At 35.4% G+C, this 11,710-nt stretch overlaps 1 long non-coding RNA gene across 1 annotated transcript; it reads left to right on the top strand.

Annotated features, from left to right (window-relative positions):
- Positions 1 to 10,504: 10,504 nt before the first annotated feature.
- LOC113071745 (uncharacterized) lies at positions 10,505 to 11,344 on the top strand. The gene is made up of 3 exons (XR_003280233.1): positions 10,505 to 10,560; positions 11,074 to 11,201; positions 11,318 to 11,344. It is a non-coding gene; the product is annotated as an uncharacterized LOC113071745 (long non-coding RNA).
- Positions 11,345 to 11,710: the final 366 nt, after the last annotated feature.

Below are 11,710 nucleotides of genomic sequence, written 5' to 3'. Positions count from 1 at the left end.
GGACCTAACAATTAGAGACTTGCAATGCTAGACTCATTTCGATTAACACAATCCAACACAATCCAAGAATTTGATTAAAATAAAAATGCATCCAATGTTCATGTGTAACACTAGTTAATTCAATATGATTATTACACGATTAATTATGTATACAAAGCAATTCAGACATTAAAAATAAGTAAATCAAGCACTGCCTCACCTTTCCATGTGCTCTTCACCAGAAATAATTGCATTCCGTTTCCGTTTCAAATCGGCTCCACCTACTGGTAGCACTGCGCATGACCAATCTAACATTTTCAAAATACTTATTATTTTAAGTAGAGGGTAATTGAATATTTTGAGTTTATTAACTTTCCATGCTAAAAAGTTGTCCTTACTTTATTAAACTTAGTAAGGTCAACAAACTTATTCAAAATAAGTTAGATTCACTTAATTTTATTAGTAAGATCATCAGTTACATTTTACAGTGTGGGTAGGAAGGATCATCTCACCTCTGCTACAGAAATGGCTCCTTAAGTGTGAGAGTCAGATGGTGAGTGACAAGTTAGCCGCCTTCGCAGCCAAAGGCGATAGCAAATTATGAGAGGGGCTGTAACAGTGGACCAGCTCGACGTGCTAAGTGCACTCAAAAGACTCACTCACAGACTAATGATGAGACCACAACTCTGACTGTGGCTTACACACAGGCTCCACTGTCTGTATGAGATCACACCTATACCAAGGAAACCAAAGAGGCCAAGAGAGCATGATGGAGAACTATTAAATAATAAAGGAGAATGAAAGATGAATTTAAACATTACATAGGCAAATACGATAACAACAAACCTCAGCTCTTAAAGGGAAAGTTCATCATTATATATATATATATATATATATATATATATATATATATATATATATATATATATATATATATATATATATATATATATATATATATATATATATATATATGATAATAAAATGAATACATTTATATATAAATACATATGAGCTTTGATAGTCAATCGTCTATGTTAATAAATTCCAATCATTTGTAAAAAAATAAATAAAAAAAAATAAAAAAATAATAATCTCCAACCAAGAATTGCAACTACTGTATGTGATTTACATGTACAGAAATGCCGTGGCATACCCTTCTCAGGTTTGGTTTCAGTTCTATTTTAAATAAATGAAAAATAGTCCAGGTGGTCATAATAATAGTAATCTATAATAAAAGGAAAACTGACTGGAAAATAGTTTTTAGTCTTTATTTAAGCAATGAAATGTATTTTCAAATTTAAGCAATTGGTAAACAAGAGAACACACTGTTCAGATGTTTTATGCACTATTACACATGTTGGAGAGAAGGTGCAATTAATTCTCATACCAGCTAACATTTTGAAAATATGAACACTTTAATGGAGCCAAAAATCTATATTAGGATGACTTTATGAATGATTTACACAAACATTCTGCTGTTTCATGAATAAGACCCATTTTCTGGAAAACAACATGTGGGCTTTAAAGAACATAATAGTAGAAAAAAAGTGACTGTTCCTTTAATGTCCTTGGTGACATCGAATTTTTACAAAACACACATTTTCCAGATTTCTTGCCCACTGAAATTTTATAGACACCCAGATGCTTGGTTGAATCAATCAAATGAACTAAATGTATGTCTGTCCTTTACATCATATGAAACTCTGTAGCTGTTCTGAATAAAGGTCTGAATGATGATGAATAAAGAGTGGGCCTTGTCCGGCAGCCATGGTTCTTACACAAGAAAGAGGAAGTCATGCTATGATTGATAGCAAGAGCTAGGTTGGAGCAGAAAATTGCCAGGTCCTCTGTGAATGTGTGTATATGTGGAGAAGGAGGAGGGGGTAGAGGTGAGATGACTGGTGAGATGACAGTCAAAACTGCAGATTTCACTTATTAAGGTCGCAGGTAGGAGGGCTGAAGGGTGCAATTGATATCATTGTCACCAGCTAATCATAGATGACTCCTCAAGCTCCTGTCTAATTTGGACTTTCTTTCTCAATCCCACGACATAAATATTCCATTTAACTCACTGTTGGAAGCTTTACGTTCAGACAAAAACATTATGTGTGAGGGGCTGCTCAGTGTGGGGTGGATATTGTGAGACTCCAAGCATCTGTGCTGCACCCTCCACATTACACATGTAGAAACTCATATCGTTAAATTAAGCTCTTGGCTCAAGTCCAGCACAAAGCAGTGAGAACAAAGAATTACGCTCGTCTGCTCAGAGAATGAGAGGCAGAACTCTGAAAGTGTGACCAGATTTCTGAAATGAACACCAGCAATATATAGTTCATATATGATCAACATTTCCAAAAATAATAATAATTTAATTCTAGTTTTGTGCATTTTGACCATGGCGAATGTGGTATTGTGATCTAAAAAGCACATATGAACTGTTAAGACTGTTCAGAGTCAACTGCATAGCCCTCGATGTCCTGCTGGTAGATGTTATAACAACATCATCTGTTTTCAAAAAGCATATTTTTCTGTTAATGGCTATTCAATTGTATTTGAATTCTGAAGAACAATAACAACAACAACAAAAACTTTAAATTGCATATAGTATAATATTATTCTCCATTTCGTAAGTTGATAATTATCGTAAGTCGTAAATAATATTGGTTTATTATTGATAATAAAATACATTAATTTACATAATTCATAAATAAATTTAATTCACATAATTCATTTTTTCCCACTTAAATTTCATTTTCAGTTCAATGTCTTACTTGCTGTTTCTTCGTAATTGTTTGTTATTTACTAGCAATTGCTAAGTAAAAACTGTTTTCCACATATATTTTTTTCCAGTGTACATAAAGTACACACACACACACACACACACACACACACACACACATATATATATATATATATATATATATATATATATATATACACACAAACACACACACACACATTAAGATTACACATTATGTGGGCTATTTTGAACAGTTAAAAAAGGGGAACATTCAGAGCACCACCACCTGGTTAAAGTCCATTCACCTTATGGAAAGCAGCAATATAGAAAAACATATTGAAGTTATTATGATATAATTTCACATGTGTTGCATGGCCTCTGTAGCATCACATTTGTGGTTTGATTGGGTGTCTCCTCCTCTGAGAGTTCTGGAGAGTGAGGTTTGCTCTGCTCTGTGTTCGAGGCAGGCGTAAAGATGCCTCTATTGCTGAGAACAGTAGCTCCAGGGGGCTCCTCTAATCTTTCCAGGCCATCCAATTAGTGTTTGTCCGATTAAAAACTGCCCCCCCACCCCAAATGTTTTTTGTCAAAGAGGGGGCTGTACGCAGTCACCTGGGCCTGGTGGACAGCTGCCAATGATGAATTGTTCATTTGTTCTCTTGTAGCTGGGGAGGGCCCCCAGGCTATTACACAGCCTAGCATATGCACCGCAATTTTAAGCAGGAGCCAGAGGAGACCCATCTCAGATTCAGATCAGAGCCAGAGGTTAGCTGGGTCACTTCTCAAGCCATTTAAAGGAGGGCGTTGGCTGCTGGGCTTTTAGTCTGGGAAACAGACACGGATGTGATCCCAACTGGAATTATTGCAGGAAGATTAAGATCACAAGGGAGGACATGAATTGTATTAAACACTAGTGCTTGCACACAGAGCACCTTGTCGTGATTTACATCAGTAGAAAGGAAAGGACATTGTGCTGCCTTTCTGGCTGTGTGTGTGATTTAATTCTGGAGAAAACAGTTGTTTTTGCATATTCACCTAATGAAGCACTGAGATGATGTCAGTCAAGTCAGCCGGAATCATCTCTTTTATCCACTCAATTGATCATCAAGACAAATGATCTGACCTATTGACCTCATCTTTTACTGGGGTCAGTCAAGTCCAAGTTAGCACAAGTGGCTCAATGGCGAACAGCCAGGATAATCAATAACATGTTTCTTTACAGAAACATAATATTATGAAATCATTTAATAGATAATTACTTGTTACAAACACACATGAGATTCATGAAGAACAAAATCATTCATTAGGACGTCAGTCATTAAGACAGTCTAAATATAAATTTAAATCTTAAATAAAATATTATATATATATATATATATATATATATATATATATATATATATATATATATATATATATATATATATATATATATATATATATATATATTAGATGGAAACTCACATAAAAAATAAAAAAATTAACTGAAACTGAAATAAAAGTTTACATAGATAAAATAAATCAATTAAAGAAAAAATAAATGCAATTGTAAAAATCTAATAAAAAAATGTAATATACTTTCTTAAAAGCATTAAACGGATGTTCACTTTCCGTTTCTTGGGGTGGTGCATGTGTCAATCTTTGACAGTCTTTCAAATAAAATAAAACAAAAAGTGTTATGCACTCACTTAAAAGCATGAAATTTTGATTTTAATATTCCCTTTCTTGCTTTAAACTTCTGTAATGTAGCTTAATATTCAGTGAGAAATATGAGCGGGCAATATGTTGGGTGGGACGTTTATTAATCAGGATCTGAATGGTCTTTACATTACATTTACATTTATGCATTTAGCAGACACTTCTATCCAAAGCAACTTACAGTGCATTCAGGATATCAAATTTTTACAAATATGTTTGTTCCCTGGGAATTGAGCCTTTTTTAAGCCTTTTGCGCTGCTAACGCAATGCTCTACCACTGAGCCACAGGAGCTTAATAGAGAGAGCACATTACAGATGGGAAGAAACCTGTATGCTGTAATACCGTATTATCCGGACTATAAGACGCACTTTTTTTCATAGTTTGGTTGGTCCTGCGACTTACAGTCAGGTGCAACTTATCAACTTGTCAAAATTAATTTGACATGAACCAAGAGTAATGAACTACGAGAAATGAGCCAAGAGAAAACATTACCGTCTACAGCCGTGAGAGGGCGCTCTATGCTGCCCAGTGCTCCTGTAGTCTACAGACACTGAGCAGCATAGAGCGCCCTCTCGTGACTGTAGACGGTAATGTTTTCTTTTGGTTCTTGGTTCTAAATAAATGCGACTTATAGTCCAGTGCGACTTATATATGTTTTTTTTTCCTCATCATGATGTATTTTTGGTCTGATGCGACTTATACTCAGGTACGACTTATAGTCCAAAAAATACGGTATTATTGGTTAATATTTCTCCCCCCTCCCCACATAGATTGAGTCAGTGGAGATACTTATTACATTTTGATTAGACGTTACGAAAAAAACATACTTAAAAAAAAAAAATGCAATTACTGTATTGACTGATAAAGTGTGCACAGGGAAGAGAGTAATTTTTGATTTCACATTGTCTCTAAAGGAATGCATGTGGCATAATGAATAAGACAACACAGTAGTGAAAGAGAAAGAGAAAGAGACTACTGTGAGAACTGATGAATTTCCATACCAGATCTGTTCGTGCAGTTGTCAAGAGGTTAGGGTGAAGGCCAATCTAACTGGAGAGGAGCATGGATTAAAGTCTTTGAGATATGGATCTCTGGGCTCTCTGACTCTGAGTACTGGGCTTAAGTATCATATCCGTGGACAGACAGATCAATACTCTGCCTTTATTTTCCTCCTCCTTCAAGGAGATTTTGGTAGTTCTTTCATGGGGTTCTCCTCCCTGCCCTAATGACACAGTATGGGAGCAGGATCGTTTAGACTTCTCTTCGATCCCAGCACTCTTGATGGACTACTACGAAGCTGCTTGCTTACATATGTCATCAAGCATCCAAGTATATGTATCATTCTGTTTGCTGAAGTCTGTGTCAGGCGTAGTTAAACCTATAGAGATAATAAAGACACAAAATAGCAGACTTTTATAAAAGTCAAATCAGGCACAAAAAAATGAAAATGAAAAACGCTGAAAATGATCAATAGTTATCAAGGAGTCCTTTTCTATTGGCCCTTTTTGTCCAAAAGAGACCAAATTTGCGAAAAATATTCAATGTTAATTGTTAACTCTTTCTATCTAATGGCTTTGTGTATCATAAGTTAGAAAAAAAAAGGATGTGAAAACTGATTAAAAGTCTTTTTTTATGTATTTTTTTTGTCTGAAATCCAGATCATCTAGTTCAAACCTTTTCGAGCGACCTTTAGTAATGTCAGAGGCCTTTTTGATCACAGAATGAAAACAACATGAATCAAAACGATCGATTGACCCTCCGAGTCGAACAGAGGAGTGTTTCCTAGAAACAATGGGGTTCATGACACCATGGTGTTCTTCAATACTGCGTTCAGAGAGTATGAGAAACTTACTTCAAAGCCAATGTGTTTGTACGATCACCTCTGTACAAAAACATATGTTCTGTTGCCAGTGTTCTGTTCTGTTGTTCTGTTTCCACACTTGGAGACATAATGTTGACTTCATTCAGATATTTGACATCTCAACAATGAACTCAATAATGCATAGTTATACTAAGTTTCGCTTGAACAGAAAAGAGTCAAGGTTTGACTGGTTAGCGTGGGTCAGTTAGCCCTTGCTAGTAGATATTATAACTACGCAGTATGTGAGCAAAAATGACCTTTCTCCTTTGATTGTCAAAAAACAAAGCAAATAAACATTTTATACACTATTTTTAAAATGTAAATTTAAAAAATAACTATTTTAATTTAATTTAATTTAATTTAATTTAATTTAATTTAATTTAATTTAATTTAATTTAATTTAATTTAATTTAATTTAATTTAATGTTCCCTTTCTTGGGGTGGTGCATGTGTCAGTTTTAAAACGAACGTTTCACATAAAAACACTTTTAAAGGTTTCCAGTGGGTTTCAGACCCACTTTCATTAGTCTTGATATATTAACTTTTGACAGAGCACAAGAACAAGAGAAGAAAATTCACACAAAGTCCCTTTCATTGTATGATGCTCTGGGCCACCATTGAAATGTAATTTCATGCTGTGAGTCAAAGATGCTCCTTGGCAGCCAGTTCAGGAGACACAAGGATGAGCGAGAGATCAGTCTGATAATATTTCTTTCTCTGCTCTCACTGACCTAATTGGAGCCAAATGGTCTCTTTGGCTATAATGCAAAGACCATTAACCATCTTTCTTGGCCAGTTCTATCTACTTAGAAGGCTATTTAAACTTTCTAATTAATCAACACCAACCGTATGATGTCACTGGAGATGCATTTTGTTCTAACCATATCAGAGGAGAGAACAGCTGCTTTAAATAGACACATTTAGGGACGGATCTCGCTGCCATATAGATCACAATGCTTTCATTAGTTTGTCATTTTGAATTTCCAGCCATGGCCGCCAAGAGGCTATTGCTGACACATTTTTGTAAATTGTAAAAAGATGCATTGGGCTCTTTTACTGGGTTGCCGGGCTAATCTTGGCGAGTCAGGCATGCTTATAGTGCCAGGAATTAAGTACAACTGCCCCAACAGCTAAGCTTAGACTTAGACTGAGCTAAGGCTATGTTGAAAACAGACAAGAGGTGGAAAAGAGGCAAACGATTTTGGAATATCAGCAATATAATAAAAGACGTTGAACTTGTTTCTCTTAAAAATGTAAGAAATAACAAACACTATTTTGAATTTGATATGAAAGGTGAGTGATTGTGTATTCCAATAGTGTGCAGAGAGTTTACGTAGCAAACTAAGTTTAGAAAATTTGAGGAGACATCAACGTGATTTGAGAATAGATAGATAGACAGATATATAGATATATACATAGATAGATAGATACCGTACATAATTATATTACTGAAACAACTCTGCTAAAATTAAATATCTTTAATTATAGACCAAGATTTATTTAGAGGATAAGGTTCAAATCCAGTTTTAGTGGCTTACAGAAATTGAGACCGTCCCACTGTGTTTGTTTGCTGCTGTTTCTAAAGCACTGATTCTGTGGCAAAACCACTTTGGTGCTTTGATTGCAGATGATGTGTTCTAAATTAGCGTGTCCTAAGCTATGTCTTTTTTTTTTTTTACTCAAAACTTATCACTGAGCTGGGAAAATGATGTTTTATTTAGCATTCTGAGAAACAAAAAGCTAAAATATCAAAGTCTAAGGCCTCAGACTGCATCTGGTTCCCGTCTTGTTAACATCAGGAGAAAAAAAGAAAAGCAATCCACTGCATACTGTTTCATTTCACGCTCATTTCCAACCCATTCTCACTCCAAAGGCGTCAAAAACCGAAGCATGGTCAAGCGCCCCTAGCGTCACTTTTATGACGCCAAATGTGCCTCTCGGCGTCGACTATCGAAGCACTACGACCTTCATTGCTTTCAGTGGGAAACTTTTGGCGTCAGAATTCGACACGAGGACATGAGATGTTTATCGCTATGAAATCACGTTCAAGAAGTCTCATTCAGCACACATCGCGCGATTCTTGCTATCAGTTCCACAGTTTGGGTGAGTAGTCGTATATACGCTCTTTTAATGCCTTTTATCAAATGTATTCTGTCTTCTTTATTAATCAGATTAGTGCCATATGTTTAATCGCTGTATTATGTCGGTCATCCGCGGCTGTCTTTGAGTTTCATTGCGTTTAAATAAATGAACACAGCTGCTAATTAGTGTGATTAAACTCTATCTGTCACGTGACGTGCCATAGACCTTCGATCCGTTTTATATTATTATTAATTTCAGGATCAATGATGTAAGTTGTATTTGTAGTAAAATCATGGTAATCACGACACAATAGTAATAAATGAAATGTGAAGTTAAAACACAGTAAATGGGACATTAGTAACTGTAACTGTAGTTTTACTATGGTATATTAATAATCAATACAACAATACAATAATCACCAAACCAGCTATGTTTGTATCACTGTAATGTTAGTGTTTTTATGTGCTTTTATATGACAGAAATCACAGTAATCATGTGTTCTGTACCATGCTTTTAATACCTTTTAATGTGAACCCCCAAAAAAAAAAAAAAAAATCAAATTAAAAATAAATAATAAAACATGTATTTTTCCATCTTGCAGTTCATTCATATCAGTTTATATATATATATATATATATATATATATATATATTATATCTAAATATTTTGCTCACAGATCATTATTAACATTCTGTATATAATTCAATTTTATTTTCTCTCCCCTTTTTTATTATTTTTATTTTTAGCTGAAAAGACGTAAAGGCAGTCAGCCCAGTGGTGTTTCTGGAGAGGGATTCCTTCAGAAATGGAGAAGACAGAAAGCTGCGGAGGCAGATATTTGCAGCAGTTAGTCTGTGATAGTTTGTCTCTTTTATCAAAAATTCCTGCTGTTATAATTTGTACAGCATTTGTTGTTTCTTAAACTGTTGCACTGTCCAAATACCCACACTTGCCATCTTTTCACTTGACCACTTGATTACTTATTTGAAGTCTTTCCTGTATTTGGCCTAGTGTTCGAGTGAGCATGATGACCACAAGTGTGTGTCGAACTTTTCATGACCTGATGACTGTGTTTCCCAATCCTGATCCTGGAGAACCCCAGCACTGCACGGTTTTGGCGTCTCTCTTATCTGCCTTGGAGTCTTCACTGATGAGCTGATGAGTTGAATCAGGTGTGTTTGATCAGGGAGACATCTCAAATGTGCAGTGTTGGGCTTCTCCAGGACCAGGATTGGGAGCCACTGCCTTATGGGACACTTATGTGTTTAAAGAGATTTTTAATATCTAATTATCAATATTTCACATACTGTACATTGGACAGCTTTCCATGACCTTTTGTGAGACCTCTGCAAAAAGTCTGACGATTTATTCCAAAACATGATGCATGATGGGATACACTAAGCTTTGTATAGCGCTCCGGAGCAGTATTGGAGAGGTTTAGTGTGTGTTAAGGACGCTGTGCTTTGGCATTATTAAGACCGGGGACAGTCTTGTGCACACACTGTCACGTACACACACTCTCAAGTGGCCAAGACTGCAAGTGTGGGTATCTGGACAGGGTCAAAGTCTTAAAAATGATCACTAAACACAGTCGCACATCACAGTCTTAATAATCCAGTTTAACACTTGTATGATATTATACAAGCCCCAGGATGGTCTCATCTGACACTATCAAAAGAATTCATATGACTATAGCTTGTTATTAATTACTTGCTTTCAATAATGGATGCATTTAACATTTAATTATGCAGCATCTTTACAGAGGTGTAATGTACAAGTTGCACGTAATTTATAATATTTCCTTCCTTCTGTCTTACAGGATTTTTTCCAGATAATGCTGTTCTTCTTTTTCAGGTCTAAAATATCGAGCTCAACAGCTATTTGAAGAGCCAACCCTCACAAACCTTCCTAAAAACTAAAAGAGCTATTACTGAGTCTCAGCGAATCTTGCCATGATCAGCTCTTCCCAGGTACATTTGTTTAGAATATTTTTTAATCAACATTTACTCATCAAATGCTCTGGTCTGAATCTTACTTTAAATTAACTTAATTATGTTTAATGAGCAACATTAATTGCACACAGAGTAAGTAGAGATTTTCTTGTTTGACAGAAGAGAAGGAAGACCAAGGAAATGATTTGCTCAGGATGAGGAATGAAGATGGCCATCTTGTGCTCAAACAAACAGAAGTCCTCTGGTATGTGTGTGTTGAAGCAATGATGTGTTATACAACATTTTATGATGATCTCTCACAGAATTGGTCATGTCAGCCTTGATTTCGTTTTATACTATTACAATTACAGCATGTTAGCAAAGTGTGACTGGACATTTTTAATATTATGTTTTTAAAAACACACCACCTGTTTTAAAAGTAGACAAGTATCATGAAATTGGTTTAGTTGATATAAACACCAATTGACATTATTTCATTGTTTTGTAAATGTTATGTTATAAATTGTGAATTGATAGTTGATTGGTTTGAAGCCAGGCCTTACACTGCACAGACTAAAACACATTTGTGAGAGAAGTCAGGAACTTTAGAGAAAGATTCTAGAGGAAGAAAACACATTTACTGCAACAATAGATGAATTCTAGAGTCTCTGAGAACTACACATGCTAATGCAGTCTAATGAGCAAGATCTTTGCCTCTGTAACTTTTTCTTAATTCTTGCAGAATGACATTATTATTGCAGTATTTTTATTGGTACAGATGATCTCTTCAGCCAAACGAGGGGTTTTGACCAAGTGATGCTCTTGAAAGGAGTGAAAGAAGAGGATGTGGTAAATTGTCTTCAGAGAAAAAGCTTCTCAAAAGGTCTTAAAACAGCTTGAAGAATGGTAAGTGTACAGTACTACAAGGGTCATAGTTGGTCACCCTGCTAAAATCACACAGAACATAAGCTGCGCTCTCTGTCCATTAAACAACTTGATCTGGATTGTGTGTTTCACTTCAGGTCTGGGATGTTAGGACTGAGAGATCCTCTGGCTGAGAACAAGCTACATCACATCAGTGCTGGACATCAACCACAAACTGTTTCCAGACACGAGAGAAGAAGATCACGATGGGGAGATGAAACCAGTTTAGATGTGATGATGGGAATCATTATTTTCTGGAACAGTATCACATGTCTTATATGTATCACATGATCTGTATCACAGTTGACTGGATGGGACTGTGTGACTTTTAAGGACATTTCATCACTCATCTGTGTGAACTGATTTATATATGAGGTTAATGTATCTTTGATGATAATTATTTTCATTGAATCTTATTTGTCTTGATGCTACTTTATCAACTTTATAGTCTATGCTTCAATAAAATGAAAATGGTGAATATTGTGTTCTGA

Source organism: Carassius auratus, unplaced genomic scaffold (assembly GCF_003368295.1).
Source record: "Carassius auratus strain Wakin unplaced genomic scaffold, ASM336829v1 scaf_tig00007985, whole genome shotgun sequence".
In the NCBI taxonomy this organism is placed as follows: domain Eukaryota; kingdom Metazoa; phylum Chordata; class Actinopteri; order Cypriniformes; family Cyprinidae; genus Carassius; species Carassius auratus.
Note: the sequence above shows the minus strand (reverse complement) of the source record. Positions and strands in the feature narration are given on the sequence as shown.